The following is a 16,839-nucleotide window of genomic DNA, read 5'->3' on the forward strand; positions in this document are numbered from 1 at the left end:
CACTGGATTAGGGAAGGACGGGGAAGGAAGTCTGCCGTGCCCTTTGAAGGGAACCATCCCAGCATTTACCTGGAGCGATTTAGGGAAATCACGAAAAACCTAAATCAGGTTGGCCGGACGCGGGATTGAGCCGTCGTCCTCCCGAATGCGAGTATCGAAAGTACTGGGCGGGGAGGGGGGGGGGGGCAGTAGACAGTAGAACACAGTTGACAGTGACAGAGCCGTGTTAAGAAAAGGCTGACGGGAATAGTGCCATTTGGAGAGGAATAAAGAGAGGGAGAAAGTGGAAGTTGGTGAGAGCCTGTGATAATGAGAGACCGATTCCATGACGGTAACAGCGAGGAAGAGGGAGATAGTGACAGTGAGAAGACACCAGATGTGAGAAGGTCTTAATGAGACAGAGAAAGAGGGAGGCAGTAACAGTCAGAGGAGACAATACTCGTAGGACAAGACGAAGAAGAGTGTGGCAGTGAGCTGTGAGACAGTGTTTATTAACACAGACCCATAAAGATATAATGAATGTGTGATCAGGTGAATGAGTGAGCGAGGATTGGCAAGTCAGAGTGGGTGTGTATGAGAGACGTACAGCATTGACCTAGTTATTGTGGGCAGGTTACAGTTCGTGGAGCTTGTGGGAGTGAGAGGTGAGTTGAAGGGTAGAAAGAGTGCATGTGAAGGCTTTTGGAAATTTTTAAAGCAGCTCAGAATGGCAAAAAGAAGCAGCTGATGCCACATTTTCAGTCAGATACTTTTAATGAAAACGAATATATCCGTCTCAGATATAAATATATATTCTTGGGGGAAGGAAAAGTTTTATGTGGTAATGCTCATACAGTTAGTTCCACAAGAAACTGTATGCTGTTATCTATACGAAATAAAAGACACTATTATAAATATATCTTTACATGAAAATACATGTTATTACTAATTCCACATTTACCTAACAGTTAATCCAATCGCCGCCATTTTCGATTATAGCTTGGCACCTTAGCCCTCTCTCCAGTAAATCATCTGCCCCTCTTTTTTCTCCTTTATTGAATTTCGATTCCCCTGGAATGGGGCGGGCTGGCAGCAGCTTAGTACGCTGCTCTTCAATCTACAGAATTTTTACAGAAGAAGATAAGAAACAATAAAAGCAGGCGATAAAACGGTGACTTAAATTGTAAAACGGCGAAATATTGTGGAAAGTTAAAATATAAAACAAAGGGTAGATGATGCTAATAAAATACACAGAATGCAGACAGGTAAATTAGTAGACAGACAATTAAAAAACACAGAGACAGTCTGGTTTTTGTTCACAAGAGATATAAAATGACACCAAGCAAAACTATGATACCTGTTCGCAATACTTCGGAAAAGATGCACAACATTTAACACTCACTGGAAACACTGCACTAAAAAGTCGGCATGAAGATGACACACCACAGCCAAGGGCAGATGGTTGGGGGGGGGGGGGGCTGGACAGATGAGGGGAAAAGAGGGGGGTGGAGAGGAAAGATGAAGGGGGGCGGGAACCGACGGATAGAGAGGACTTATAAGGGGAGGGGGGGAGCAGGGCAGATGTAAGAGGGATTGGTGAAAGGCAGAGGAGGGAAATGCAAAAGGACTCAGGGGAGAGAAGGGAGGCAGAGAGAGGATAGGCTGGGATAAAAACGGAAGGGTGTGAGGGAGCCCATGAAAAGGACAGAGGAAGGAAGGGGGAGGTGAGGATCAAAGTTGAGAAGAGGGATAAATGGAGGGAGAGAGGGCTTCAGCCAGGTGGGGGAGTCGACGGAAGCGACCTTGGGAAAAAAGATGAAGGGTTTAGAGATAGAGGGTAGGAAGGACACAATGGTGAAGGCACGGCAGAGGGCGGGGGTTAGAGAAATCATCCGCATTTCAACCTCTAAGCATAGTTTGACCCACTTTGCAACGAATGTGCTCAACTTTATAAGTATTTTAGCAGCAGTTCCATATGAAAGCTTTGGAAAATTTACAAGAAACACTGCCTTGTGTCGTTTCAGATATTTCGCACTCATTTTAATCTGCAACCAACAAAACAAGACCATCAGCTTTCCCACTGTTTATATTTACACTGTGCAAAACCGCATTGATTACGGATTTGAGATCCCTATAAGAGATGTCACTGTGGACGTTATATCTAAAATTGTAAGCCGGAGTGGCCGAGTGGTTCTAGGCGCTACAGTCTGTTATCGCGCGACCGCTACGGTCTCAGGTTCGAATCCTGCTTTGGGCATGGATCTGTGTGATGTCCTTAGGTTAGTTAGGTTTAAGTAGTTCTAAGTTCTAGGGGACTGATGGCCTCAACAGTTAAGTCCCACAGTGCTCAGAGCCATTTAAAATTATGGCGTAAACTTTCTTGTTTAATTTACTGTAGGTGATTTTTTTAACAATAATACATGCAAGATTTATAAAAAAAATGTGTGCCCATTTTGAAAACATGCTTGCTGCACTTGACTTCGTTTTATGCACTAAAATAACTAATAATGTAATAATCTCTATTCTAATAAACATTATATTGAACATTCAGTAATTACCATACAAAATATTAGGTTATGCAGTGGAATATAGCGAACCAGTCACTGCCGTGTCTTCTGGTGGTCATGAGCAGTTGAATACTGCTACATTGGCTTGCTGATATTGTTATAGTTATGCCGAACTGTTGGCAGCTCTTGCACATGATGAAACGCTGGATCTTCACAAATGTTCACCTCATGTTTCCATCGGGAAAAAGTAATTGTGTTGCAGCTAAGACACAGTAAAAGTTAGTGTACGCAGTTATAGCCAGAAGATCTGAAAGCGATATTCGCCTTTTTTGAGCTCCGATAGGAACATTTTTTTGCTGGTCCTTATTGCCACTGAGGCAAGTCAAGTGAAATAGATATCTAGATAAGCCAATCTTAAGTTGAAGGCAAGCTGCAAAACAGCATTTTTTATGTCTTTGGTAAAACGTTTGTGCCTATCTCACGGCTTTTAGTTCCTCAATACATTCTGTGTAAGTAGGAAGCTGCTTATATTGAGATAACGATTCGCAGCTACGTTTGCTCAGTGAAGTGTTTTTACATAAAGTGAAACCCTTATCGACGTATAGTGGCATAGATATACGTCTACTACTAACCAGTTCATCTGTAGCTAGAGCTACAGGAATACTCCACAGACCGCCAGACCGTACTGTGTGAATCAGTGTCACACCCCGTGTTTCCAGTTCTGTTCTAGTTACGAATAGCCAGCTGGAAGGACGTGGTTGTAAAGCCCCCATGAGATCTCAAATCCAACTACTTTTACTACAATGGCATTTCCGCGAGATATACGTAAGTTGGACGAATACAGGGTATTCATTGCCTCTTCTTCAAATGCACACTCTTGGAAGTTTAACAGGAGACCATATCGCGATGCACAATGCCTCTCTTACAGCGTATGCTATTGGATTGGATGAGCGTCGCCGTGACTCTTTCACGCTTTTAAAAGAAACCTGTAACGAAACGAGCTGCTCTTCTTTGGATATTCTCTTTTTCCTCTGATCCCAGACTGGGCAATATACAAGTACTGTTTGAACGTGAGTCTTGTAAGGTCGCTTGTCGCTTGGTTACAGCAACCGAGGATTCCTCCAATGAATCTCATTCACGCCTTAGCCTTACCCGCTCTTAGTTTTATGTGGTCATTCAAGTTTAAATCACTCTTCCACTTTAAATCAATCCTATGGCGTAACCTTCGATATTTAGTGGAAGTAATTGCTTCCAATGATTTTTCTCCAGTCGTGTAATCATACAGTAATGAAGCTTCTTTCTGTTTATGCTCCAGTCGTGTAATCATACAGTAATGAAGCTTCTTTCTGTTTATGCCCAGCACACTAAATTCGTTTATATTTGCGATTTACTGTCGATCGCTGCACCAAAGCTTCGATCATCTCCAACTCTTCACTCATTTCGCGACTGTCTGTTGGGACTGCTATGTGTAAAATCTGATCCCCGTAAATCCTGATGCAACTTCTGACGTTACCGCTCAGTCATTTAGATGTTGTGGTCTCCAGTGTTCCTATACTATTCCCTATGGGTATTGCCGAAGTTACTTTTACAGCTGAAAATCTCTTCCCTTGTTTAGAGTGACGTGCTGTGTTCTGTTTACTAGGAACTCGTTAACCCAATTACATAGCTGTTCCGATATTCCCTACGCTAATATTTTATTCTGTAGGTTAAAATGCGGAACTCTATCGACATCCTTCTGCAAGTTAAGGAACAAGCCATCAACCCGGGCACCGATATACACCACCTTTTAAAGTCTCGTTGATGAATCGAGCGAGCTGTATTTCACCCTATCATCGTCTGTAGAACCCATACTGATTCCTATAGGTAAGGACGTAGGGCGCGTTTCACAATTCTATTACGTACTGACTCTCAAGTAATAGGCTTTTAGTTTTGTGCGTCCGCGCTATGATACTTCTTCGAAACAGGAACGACCCGTGTTTCTGCTGTTCGTACCCCAATTGGTAAAAACCGAAACTTTATGGTATCACTTAGCTATGCGTCTGTCTGTCCGACTACTAAGAATCCTTTTTCTCAAGAACAGGTTGACGTATCAAGTTGATGTTTACGTCACCTACTAAGGTCTACAGTTCCTTGGCGATGTAAGATATTTAAGCTTCTAGGGCAATGTAATCAATAGATATGGCCACATATATATCAATATTTTAATATTTTTCCATTACCAATATCGATGACTGGAAAATTTGTTGATTGCCAGGCTGAATGAACTATCTGTGTACGTAATTAAGTTTCGTACGTAACCCTCGGAGCGCGAGACCTACACGCATCTACTATTTACTCCCACTTCTTGTTTTTTTTTTCTTTGCAATTACTTGGAAGAGTTTCGTTCCTCTAACGACCTGCAGTAGACATCTTACACACGCTCTTTGTATAACCTTGTAGGAGTCCCCTCTAGCCGGCCTCTGTGGCTGAGTGGTTCTAGGCGCTTCAGTCTTGAACCGCGCGACCGCTACGGTCGCAGGTACGAATCCTGCCTTGGACATGGACGTGAGCGATGTCCTTAGGTTATTTACGTTTAAGTAGTTCTAAGTTCTAGGGGATTCTTGAACTCAGATGTTAAGTCGCATAGTGCTCAGAGCCAAGTCTCATCTAGTTAAGTTGCCTTTCCCGTGCTGAGCGATTTCTGATGAAATTGCATCCCTTTGTCTCTTATTTTGATACTTACCCGGATGGACGCGGGGGTTAACACGTCGGTTTCGGTATTCGGGTTAGCCCACCGTCCCTGGATGGAATCCGTGTGGCGGATTAACGACGAAGGCCGGTGTGTCGGCCACCCTGGACGTAGATATTAGGTGGTTTCCCACATCCGACAAGGTGAACAGCGGACTGGTACCCATGTCTCATCTTAGTTACTCTGTTCGCAAACATTTCGAAAAGTCCTTACTCTTTCAAGTGGTACAAACCGATGGACTATACAAATTCTTTTCCATAGGGAGAAACGACAGCGACAGCGACAGCGACACTAGCACTGTCGAATTAGGATGAAATCTCTGACCCCGCTATGTTACGGGGTGTAGCCCAGCAAAAAAACCAGGTAGGAATGTCTTATTTCGATACCTGGCATTTTGGCGTTCATCCCAACGTTCCTCGTGAAACAGACATGCAAAGAAGCGTTTGGTATTGCGGATTCTATTGTCATTCCCCGTCTCGATGTCATAGCGTCTGGACAGATCACTTTCATTCGTTTATTGATTTAACCAAAGACCAAGATATTCTGTCGGATCGGTAGACACAATTTTTCTTTCGAAGTCATTAGAACCTTCGTGCTTTTCCCTCCTTGAGTTAATTTCGGCCTCGTTTGGTTTCTGTTTATCTATGACGCCCTGGTTACATTTAAATTTAAACTGAAGCTCTCTTTGCTATCAGAACAGCTTTCTAACTTGGCTTTCTCCCAACTTTTCTCGGAACCTGCAGGAGTGGACCAGAATGTGGAAACACCAAGAACGCCACACGTTACCGTGCCCATGTAGGAAAACCGCTTGAATTCAAAACATCTACCAGTCGTCTCAGAAAGAGTAACTACACATTCTGCAAAGTTCTCTTAAGAGCTTCTGTGAAGCTTGGAAGGTAGGAGACGAGGTACTGGCAGAATTGAAGCTGTGAGGGCAGGTCGTGAGTCGTACTTGGGTAGCTCAGTTGGTAGAGCAGTTGCCCGCGAAAAGCAAAAGTCCCGAGTTCGTGTCTCGGTCCGGCACACAGTTTTAATCTGTTATGAAAGTTTCCTATCAGTGCACACTCGGCTACAGAGTTAAAATTTCATTCTGGAAACATCCCCTAGGCTGTGGGTAAGCCATGTCTCCGCAACATCCTTTCTTCCACGAGTGCTAGTTCTGTTAGGTTCGCAGAAGAGCTTCTGTGAAGTTTGGAAGGTAGGAGACGGGGTACTGGCAGAATTGAAGCTGTGAGGGCGGGTTGTGAGTCGTGCTTGGTTAGCTCAGTTGTAGCGCACTTGCCCGCAAAAGGCAAAGGTCCCGATTTCGAGTCTCGGTCCGGCACACAGTTTTAATCTGTCAAGAATGTTTCAAACCCACGATTGATTGAAGTCGTCTGTAATGTAACCTCATGCCTTGTTTCGATATTCTTTTCTGTGCTTGTGTAACAATTAGGTCTGCAACAGATTAGCTGACGATTAAGCTGGAAGTCATTAAAAAATTCGTGATTAGAAATATTTTTTGTATGGTTTAAATGCTTACATTCTGCGTATGTACAATCTGGACTTAGAAGTACGCGGCGATAATGTGTCCTGTCATGGCTGCATCTCCCTATTCGGCAACAGGCACGCCAAACAAGAAGGGCTGCACAAACCGCTGTAAGTTTTATAAAATACTTGCAGTGGGCCTTAGTAGCTAAGAGTCTTACAGTGAAAGTGAATTCTTTCTGAGTATTCTTCCTGTATGAAAAATATCTGTTTTCGACATGTCAGATTGGACCATACCTTGTGATTAAAATAACACTAAGCGCATAACTACAGTTAAAAATTTGTATTCACCTAATTTGTATAAACCGAAATTTCTGATTTACGTGTGCGGCAAATTTCAAGTACATACTTTCTAAACGTCCAATTAATACCATTACTGCTAAGCTCTTTCCATCGACTCAACAACAAGTAAAACTGCGTAGAGACGAAAATGATATGTTGATAATAAGCAGACACTTCGATTATACGAAGGCCAGGAATAAATATATGCTTTCAATGAGTGTAGTTTGCCATAGAGATCGGGACACAAACGGAGATTATTCACCGGGTTTCATGCATTATGTGACCTCTGGTATTGACAGCGCACCTAGGGTCCAGTTTCATACAAAAGCACTCCGTCTTCAGGCCACAAGTGGCCGATCGGGCCATCCGACCGCCATGTCATCCTGATTGAGGACGTGGTCAGCACACCGCTCTCCCGGTCGTTATGATGGTTTTATTTGACCGGAGCCGCTACTATTCGGTCGAGTAGCTCCTCAATTGGCATCACGAGGCGGCTGGATGGTCACCCATCCAAGTGCCGGCCCCGCCCGACAGCGCTTAACTTCGGTGATCTCACGGGAACCGGTGTATCCACTGCGGCAAGGCCTTTGCCAGTTTAATACAGGGAGTCCATTATTAAAGTTCCAGTTGTAAAACGCTGTAGAGAGAGAACCACTGTACAGAATGACTTCAAATACTTCATGTATTTGATCAGCATATTAATGAAGCAGGGAGAAACGTCACTGATCAAAAGAAAAAGAAAGGAAAAAATACGCACCTTTTACGGATAAATGGTCTTGTATTGGTCTTAACATAAATGGGATCGCCCACAGAAGAGTCACAAATACGACGGCTGTGGTTTGAGCTGCACATTATACCATCGGTACTGTTCAGTGTGAATTACTGCAGAAGTCTGGCAGTCAACAGTTGTGGCACTGTTAGTTAGGTAAGCCCATGCAGTAAGATCAAGCAGCACAGCAAAGTAGTATCCCACTGGATGGGAGAAATCGGTTTTTAATTTTCCTGTAGCCAGAAACACGACAAAAAAAAAACAAAATAACCTTGGTTTTTAATTGTCCTGGAACAAAAAACCACATAAATAACAAAATGACGTCGGTTTATAACTGTCGTGAGACTGGCGCAATACAAGTTGTGTATGACGTCCACCGTTTTCTGTCACAAATTGAAACCGAGAAACAACATGTTTCGCAACAGATCGAGTGCGTAGCACAATGCGTACCTTCACTTCAGCTACGTTCGTAACTGCAGGACTGAACACAACATCTTTCAGATAACTCCACAGCCGGAAGTCACACTGATTAACATCAGGTGATCCGAACGGCAAGGTGGCAGGGAACTGACGACTGATAATTCTAGAATTTCCGAAATGCCTCTACAACAGACGCATCGCTGGTTGTGCAGCGTGTGGAGGAGAGCCATCTTGTCTAAAAACGACCCTACCCACAGATCCACGTTGCCGAAGTGCCGATTGACGTTGGTTGGCAAACGACTGTCATAGCGTTTACCATTGACGGTACAGATAACAGGATCCGCAAGACAGATCTCCTGGAAAAATATGTTCTACGATAAACGATGCCGACAATAACCACCACACAACCACCTTTTCAGAATGGAGTGGCACTGGCTGCTTCACGTGAGGATTCTCCGTTGACCATATTCTGCAGTTTTACATACTGACATGTCCTTAGAGTTTGAAATCTGATTCGTCTGGCCACAGAATGTTCCATGGGGATTCCTTGTCTACTTCCATGCAAGCATGAAAGGACAGTGCGGACGTTTGTCTTGCTGGCAAGTCCTGAACGTGGGAGATTTGTATCGAAATAATCAGCAAAAAGTTGCAGAAAAGAAATTTCATTCTTAATCGGCGTGAGGTACCTAGTGCCATTCTTCACAATGTTACACCTCCCGCATTATTTACAAGCGTCAACAATAAGACGAATGCGGCAGATTTCTGCGGTCATGTGGTTCACAGTGCCTGTACAACAATGGTAAAGAAGCAAAGCAACCATAGCAGACATCATACCTGAACTGGAACTAAACAGCTAATGGCTGATTTTGTGTGGATAGCAATTCAGGATGTTTCGTAGTTCGAGGTGCATTCAAGTTCTAAGGCCCCCGATTTTTTTTTCTAATTAACTACTCACCCGAAATCGATGCAACTGGCGTTACTTCTCGACGTAATCGCCCTGCAGACGTACACATTTTTCACAACGTTGACGCCATGATTCCATGGCAGCGGCGAAGGCTTCTTTAGGAGTCTGTTTTGACCACTGGAAAATCACTGAGGCAATAGCAGCACGGCTGGTGAATGTGCGGCCACGGATAGTGTCTTTCATTGTTGGAAAAAGCCAAAAGTCACTAGGAGCCAGGTCAGGTGAGTAGGGAGCATGAGGAATCACTTCAAAGTTATCACGAAGAAACTGTTGCGAAACGTTAGCTCGATGTGCGGGTGCGTTGTCTTGGTGAAACAGCACACTTGCAGCCCTTCCCAGACGTTTTTGTTGCAGTGCTGGAAGGAATTTGTTCTTCAAAACATTTTCGTAGGATTTACCTGTTACCGTAGTGCCCTTTGGAACGCAATGGGTAAGGATTACGCCCTCGCTGTCCCAGAACATGGACACCATCATTTTTTCAGCACTGGCGGTTACCCGAAACGTTTTTGGTGGCGGTGAATCTGTGTGCTTCCATTGAGCTGACTGGCGCTTTGTTTCTGGATTGAAAAATGCCATCCACGTCTTATCCATTGTCACAACTGACGAAAAGAAAGTCCCATTCATGCTGGCGTTGCGCGTCAACATTGCTTGGCAACATGCCACACGGGCAGCCGTGTGGTCGTCCGTCAGCATTCGTGGCACCAACCTGGATGACACTTTTCGCATTTTCAGGTCGTCATGCAGGATTGTGTGCACAGAACCCACAGAAATGCCAACTCTGGAGGCGATCTGTTCAACAGTCATTCTGCGATCCCCCCAAAACTATTCTCTCCATTTTGTCGATCATGTCGTCAGACCGGCTTGTGCGAGCCTGAGGTTGTTTCGGTTTGTTGTCACACGATGTTCTGCCTTCATTAAACTGTCACACACACGAACGCACTTTCGACACATCCATAACTCCATCACCACATGTCTCCTTCAACTGTCGACGAATTTCAATTGGTTTCACACCACGCAAATTCAGAAAACGAATGATTGCACGCTGTTCAAGTAAGGAAAACGTCGCCATTTTAAGTATTTAAACAGTTCTCATTCTCGCCGCTGGCGGTAAAATTCTATCTGCCGTACGGTGCTGCCATCTCTGGGACGTATTGACAATGAATGCGGCCTCATTTTAAAACAATGCACAAGTTTCTATCTCTTTCCAGTCCGGAGAAAAAGAATCGGAGACTTAGAACTTGAATGCACCTCGTATTTTATGCATCGTGCTCACAGCCATGTCCAACATTCGGACAATTGCCCGTGTACTGCACGCTTGCACGTTTTCTCGACCCCTCCTGCAATGATGTGACTACGTCTTCAACAGGCGTCGGATCAAATGCTTCTCTCCTGTGCCACGTTTCACTTCAAAAGAACCTGTCTCTTAGAATTTTGTAATCATTTCCTTGAGATCCTAAGCAAACATATGATCAATGGCTTTCTTCATACCCTTGGGTGCCCAGAACTTCTGCAGGGCTACTGACCAGCAGTCAGCGTTCTTGTAAGACAGTTTTACCAGCAGCGTGCGATCCCTGAGTGAGACAACGTGCTGAGACTCTCGGACAGAAACCGTAGGAATAGCCGTAAGACTCGCATCTGTTGGTGGCCATATACTCACATTTAAATTGGTGAAATTTTCTTCCATTTTTTTCCAAGACGTTTCTTCCTGCTTCAAAATGTGCTGTTCAAATATTACGTCATTCTCAGCAGTGGACCTCTTTCTATAGCGTTCTGAAACTGGAACTTTAGCTGAAGCCTGCGTTTTACTCTACTATTTACCATGTTATTAATTTTTCTACACTACCTTCACTGCAGTTCCATATTTCAGCCGACCGGTAACATGTGATTGTGTCTTCATGCTTGCAGTCTTGACACATGTTAGGAGCAGATAAGATAATGGCTTTCATAAAACCCATCAACTTTCAATTGAATACGCATCATATTAGTCACGACCTTTCTGTTCACTTTTTGTTTACCTCGGTAAAGGACATCATACAGAGCTGAAATTTGTAACTGACATTGTGGGGGTCTCATTAATTAGGAATTTAGTGATTTGATTACCTAGGTCTTCATATTCCTCGGAGTTTTCCTTTCTTTATTGGTTAAGTTTTAACTTTTCATTTGGTAATCGTATATCGCATTTCTTTCGCGGAAGTTTCAACGTAATTAACGTGTCCTTAAAGTTTGTCTTTTCCTGTGGAATGCTACTATTGCCGTGTTAATATCCCTGCTGATGTCCAAGGCTAATGACGTACGGTGAAGTAATAAAGTTTCCTTAATTATGTATGTTCAGAAACGTAGTTTCCTGCACGACGTCCAAACTTCTGTTACGGTGTCTCTGTGTTCTCCTATCGTATTCTGTTGAGCTTGACGTTCTCTCTTCGAATGCATCCCTAAGGATTTTTTCACTTCCTTCATCCAAGTTTGTCATCTACATGGAACATTTTGGATTCAGTTAGTTTTATTTTCGTTGCAATATATTTGGAAAGAGAAGGTCTGCAATTTGTATTTCCTCGATTCTGTGAGCATGACCTCTACGTCACCGAGGTCTGTAGACAATCCTCGGTGGCCTAATATTGATAACCTAAACGTCGAGATTAAATCATCATAATTTTCTTTGGGCCTTTGTTCCACTCCAACGGGGGTTCGCCCTTGTGACTATGGAATTTGGCGATGTTAGTGGCAGAGGGAGGTCAGATGCCCCTCCTGTCATCAGCCCGAACCCCCGAGATGGAACTACTGTACCCTGGCTGTCTGCGTCTAGTATAGGCCATGAAATAATGCGAACGTTTTCAAATGTCTGCGAGCCGTGTAACTGAGGCAGGATGTGGAGACCAACCAGATATTCACCTAGGGGGGGATGTGGAAAACCGCCTAAAAACTATGCGTTGAAATTAAATAAAAACCAAACTAAGACTTGTAGCAGCATTCGCAAGAGGCAGTCATTTGTTGCAATTGTGCTTCTGCATTACCTTTTCCTGTTAATGTAAAAGTACTAACAGTTTTTCAGAAAACATGGAAAAATTCTTCTGAATAGCGTTTGTTCATTGTTGTTGTCAAAATATAACTGCGTTTCACTGGAAGGAATGTACTTTCTAGATCCGAAACTGTTAATTATTTTTCTACGAAAAGCCTTTCCGTGCAATACTGTTGTCCCATACAATGCATGATTCTAATGGGTTTCAAGCACATTTATTTGCAGATTCCTCTGGTTAATTTGTAGGAGTTTGCACTGAGGAGTGAGAAAGTTCTCATACTGATTAACTTTGGCGTTATAGTTTAATCACCCCTTCCTCTGCCCAGCTCGTCCGTTTGCATACTTCAGGGTTCTGAGCAATGCACAAAGCAAGAAGAAGGTACACCTACGTGCAACTGACTTGGCATAGTGGTGAAACATCTAGGTTCGCGTATGGCATAACGGCCCTTCAAATGCCACTCCGATCATCCAGAATTAGAATTCTCATAGTTTCCTAAAATAGCCTAGCTCTACTTGCTAAACGGTTTCAACGGAAAAGACACATCGTTAACAACAGGGCGTTAAACGATAACCTTCCTAGCTTTGTAAACGGTTGCCCTTAGGTTTTCCAAGTGGCGTAGCAGCGTAGTTCAGGTGAATGGACCACTCTCCGAGGAAGATAACACTCCGTATTCGAGTCTCAGTCTGGCACTCAATTGAAATCTTTAAGATAGTTTTAAATTTCTCTTAGAAATCGCATTCCACATAGTCGCTATCTGTTGTTTGCTGGTATTTAATTGGAAAGTGCGTCAAACATAGTGTATAAATCACGTACATTCATATGAACTCTATAAACATACAATGTGGAAAGAGGAAGTTAACTGGAAACAAGAACCGCACAGCACGGCTCTTACTTGGAGTATTATATACGATGGTGTGCAAAATTTAAGAACGCTGTTAATTTTTCATATGTGCCACTGCCAAGTAACATAGCTCAATTAAACTTGTACCATACCCAGAGAGAATTACAACACTATAGTACTGAAAGTAACAGAAATAAATATGCCATAAGACGAACAAAAACCACATTTCTATTCAAAGGCAATAATTACACTGTACTCACGGCGGTTTTTAACAGTGTCCTTAATATTGCAGCTGCCAAGAAACGGTTGTTAAAAGAGGGTGTGATCAGCGCGGTCGACCAGACGTGTTCTGCAACGTGCATCAATGCTGGCCTCGAGTTTAAAAATTTCTTGTGGCACACCGTTCTACTCGCCCATAAGCTCCACTGACAGCTGCTGGATGGCCTTTAATCCATACATATTATAAAAACGGATAGATATACGTATTTGTGTACGTATTTTCCACATCTCCTCCTGAATCCCTGGACCGATTTCCACCAGACTGATCACACATATCTCTTACTGTCAGGCAATAATCGCTGTGAGGGTAGGAATCATCTATCTTTCATAGTTCGGGAGATAAGATGTTATAAACACGGAACTGTGTGAAGAACTGCAGCATTGTGCGTGACGTTTAAATGTATTACTTCTTTTCTATTATCTCTGTTCGTAACAAATTTTGCTGACTATTTACGTATGGCACTGAACGTACCTACAAAATTCTATCATTGTATGACAAGTAGATCGGGAGATATGACGTTATAAGTACTGAGACGCGTGAAAACGCCATGTCATGCATGAAGTCTTTAATGTACTTGTTCTTCAGTGCTAAGACACTCTTACAGTCGAATCAATTTAAGGAAATCCCTGAAACTTGACAGTGTTTTTCACTACTTTCAGCTGCAAAGCGCAAACGGCTGTCGGCGAAAGCGATAGTCGTCTATAGAGCTATGAAGAGACGTTGCTATAGAGACGATTACAAAACCGGGCTAAAGACACTAACACGTTCATACAATATACATATTTCTTTGCACGACTGTTTCATAATTTCAAATGTATTTTCGCGAATATATGGGATTGAAATTTTTTCAATACTTCAGTGGAAACAGAGTTCATTTTTGCTTTCGTTTCTACAAACAAAATTTGCAAAATAGATAAGCGGCCAATGCCAAGTGTGTAACCTACAAAAATTTATTGCACTGCAATGAGAGTAAATTTAGGGACTTACAGGGATGTCCAAACGAGAACTGAATTTAAGACTAAAAGAAAAGCAGTAATTAATTGATGATATACCAAAAGCCAGCAGGCGGAGACGATGACACGGAGCAGGAATCGTATGAGTGAAACATGGATGTTAGCTGCTGGACAACGTGAAGAAGCTACGGGCTAAGCAGGGTTAAGCAGAGGAGGCTCCGGCTCCGTCTACCGTGTGACGTCAGCAGTAGCCAATCAGGTACAACGTGAGGTGTAGCGTGACAAAAGAGCAGCACATACCTCATTGTAGTATAGAATATGAGTACAAAACGTATAAATCTTAGTGTAATTACAATGGAATTTACTGCTGTGTAACGTAGCTCACCAAAAACGTTATGAATAACATTATAAACTGTTAAACAGAGGCAACAGGTTCTACAAACACTAGCTGCTCTCTATGGGGACTTGATGTTATTACGTGAGTCAGAAGGCCAGGAAAGATAATCGAGAAGGTTTGTCGATAACTGGCACAACATGGGCACTCAATACCTATCATTCTGTGTCAACGAAATACAGCTCTTAGTCAATGCTCTACAAGCCGTTGCCTTATCTACCGTCAGCGTCTCCTCGTTTATGCTTGGTGGTCTCACGACACATGTAACAGCATCAAGGACCTATGGAGGCCAGCTATTGTTCGTACAACCTGTTGCCATTGGTTCACTTAAAATAATGTCCATCATAACCTTTTCAGCAAAGTGCTTTATACTGCAGTACATTCTATTGTAATTGTACTAGTGATTATACTTTTGTTCCACAATCACATAGGTATAGATCTTTTGTCATGCGTCTCTTCACATTGTATCTGACTGGCTACTGTCTCCATCGTGTGGAAGATGGTGGACCGGACAACGCCTGTTGTGTGTCACCTTTAAGTATATCACCAGTTAATTACTGTTGTGACTTTTAGATTTGCAGCTCTTGTTTAGACATCCTACAATCATCCTGCTATGTCTCTAAATATACTGTTACTGCAGAACGTGCTCTGAAGATGGTCTACACACACTGAAACGCATAGCTAGTTTTAAATAAATGGGTTTACCCGATTAAGAGTGCTGTTTAATTTTTATTAAAGACCATCCAGCAGCTGTCAACCATGCAGTGGAGGATTGGAAAGTTCTACCATAAGAACTCCTTACCAACCGTTTCGCGAGGATGGGAGAAAGTTGCCTTTCATAAAGCGCAGAGAACCCTCATAAACCCGAGGCACTTCATTATAATTATTCCCTTTGAATACCAGTGTCATTTGTGTTTCGTCTCACGACGTATTTTCTTTCAGCTAGCTTCTGAATTGTGTGGTGACAGTTCTTTCTATGTTCAAGTCTCATCGAGCTATGTTACTTCGCAATGACACATCACGCGAAAATTACTTTTTTCCTTAGGTTTTTCACGACAGAATAATTTAAAACTGAATAATGAATGCAAACCCATTTGAAACAGGTCAACGAGAAAAAATTAATTTTGAAAACCTGATGGAAGAAAGTGATGTTTAAGAACCACCAAGAGCTACTGCCTCCTAATGACGACAATTTATAATAATTTTATGATACCCCATGTAGGTCGATACTGATAGTGAGTAAAGGCTTTTTCCGTGAGCAGTTCTTGATTGTTTTTAATTATGACTTTCTCCAAATATTTACGAACTTTCCGACAGCATCTGCGCTAAATGTATTGAAACCGTAACTGTAACTTTTCTATGTACTTTTATTTGCCTCATCAACATTAATTTTTATCTCCAGGTGTATTCCCAAATCTGAGACCATTGACTGGAGCCAGTCCAATAATAAATCCGCCAGCACTGCTGAGTCAACTCCTGTTACCTAATGCGCCTGCAGAGATATCACCGCCAGCACAAGCGGGATGTCCGAACCGCACGTCAGAAGCAACTGCAGCACCAGAACCACCACCCACAACGGCCTCAGGTACTTCAGTCACAAGTCTGTAGTATATTCACCAACGACGTTCTTCAAATGTGTGATATTAAAGACATCGGATTAGTAATATCAAGACTAAAACTTCCTGGCAGACTAAATATGTGTACGGAACAATTTCGAGAGTCGCGGGGCTCCTGCCTCTCCGACGCGGAAATTCATTCTGTAAATCCAAGAATAGTCTGCAGACAGTCCAGCCACTCAAAGAGAAACCGGTTTAATGGTGACCGTAACTTTTTATCTTGTGGATTCTTATGAATAAGTGACGACTGGCTAATAATTTACTACACGCACCTGAGAACTCTAGGTGAAGTTAATTATATATAAAGAATGCTGTATAACAGTTGCCATAGAGAATGTACAGACAGTTCCACAAGAAAGTGTACCACGTTATTTGTATGAAATAAAACACACTATTATAAGTAAAAGTTTACTTGAAAATACATGTTATTAATAATTGCACAATTACCTAATAGTTAATCCAACAGCCGCCATTTTCGAATATAGCTTGGGACCTTAGCCCTCTCTCCGGTAAAACATCCACGTTTACAACCTCTAAATATCGTTTGACCCAATTCGCAACG

Source organism: Schistocerca cancellata, chromosome 8 (assembly GCF_023864275.1).
Source record: "Schistocerca cancellata isolate TAMUIC-IGC-003103 chromosome 8, iqSchCanc2.1, whole genome shotgun sequence".
Taxonomy (NCBI): domain Eukaryota; kingdom Metazoa; phylum Arthropoda; class Insecta; order Orthoptera; family Acrididae; genus Schistocerca; species Schistocerca cancellata.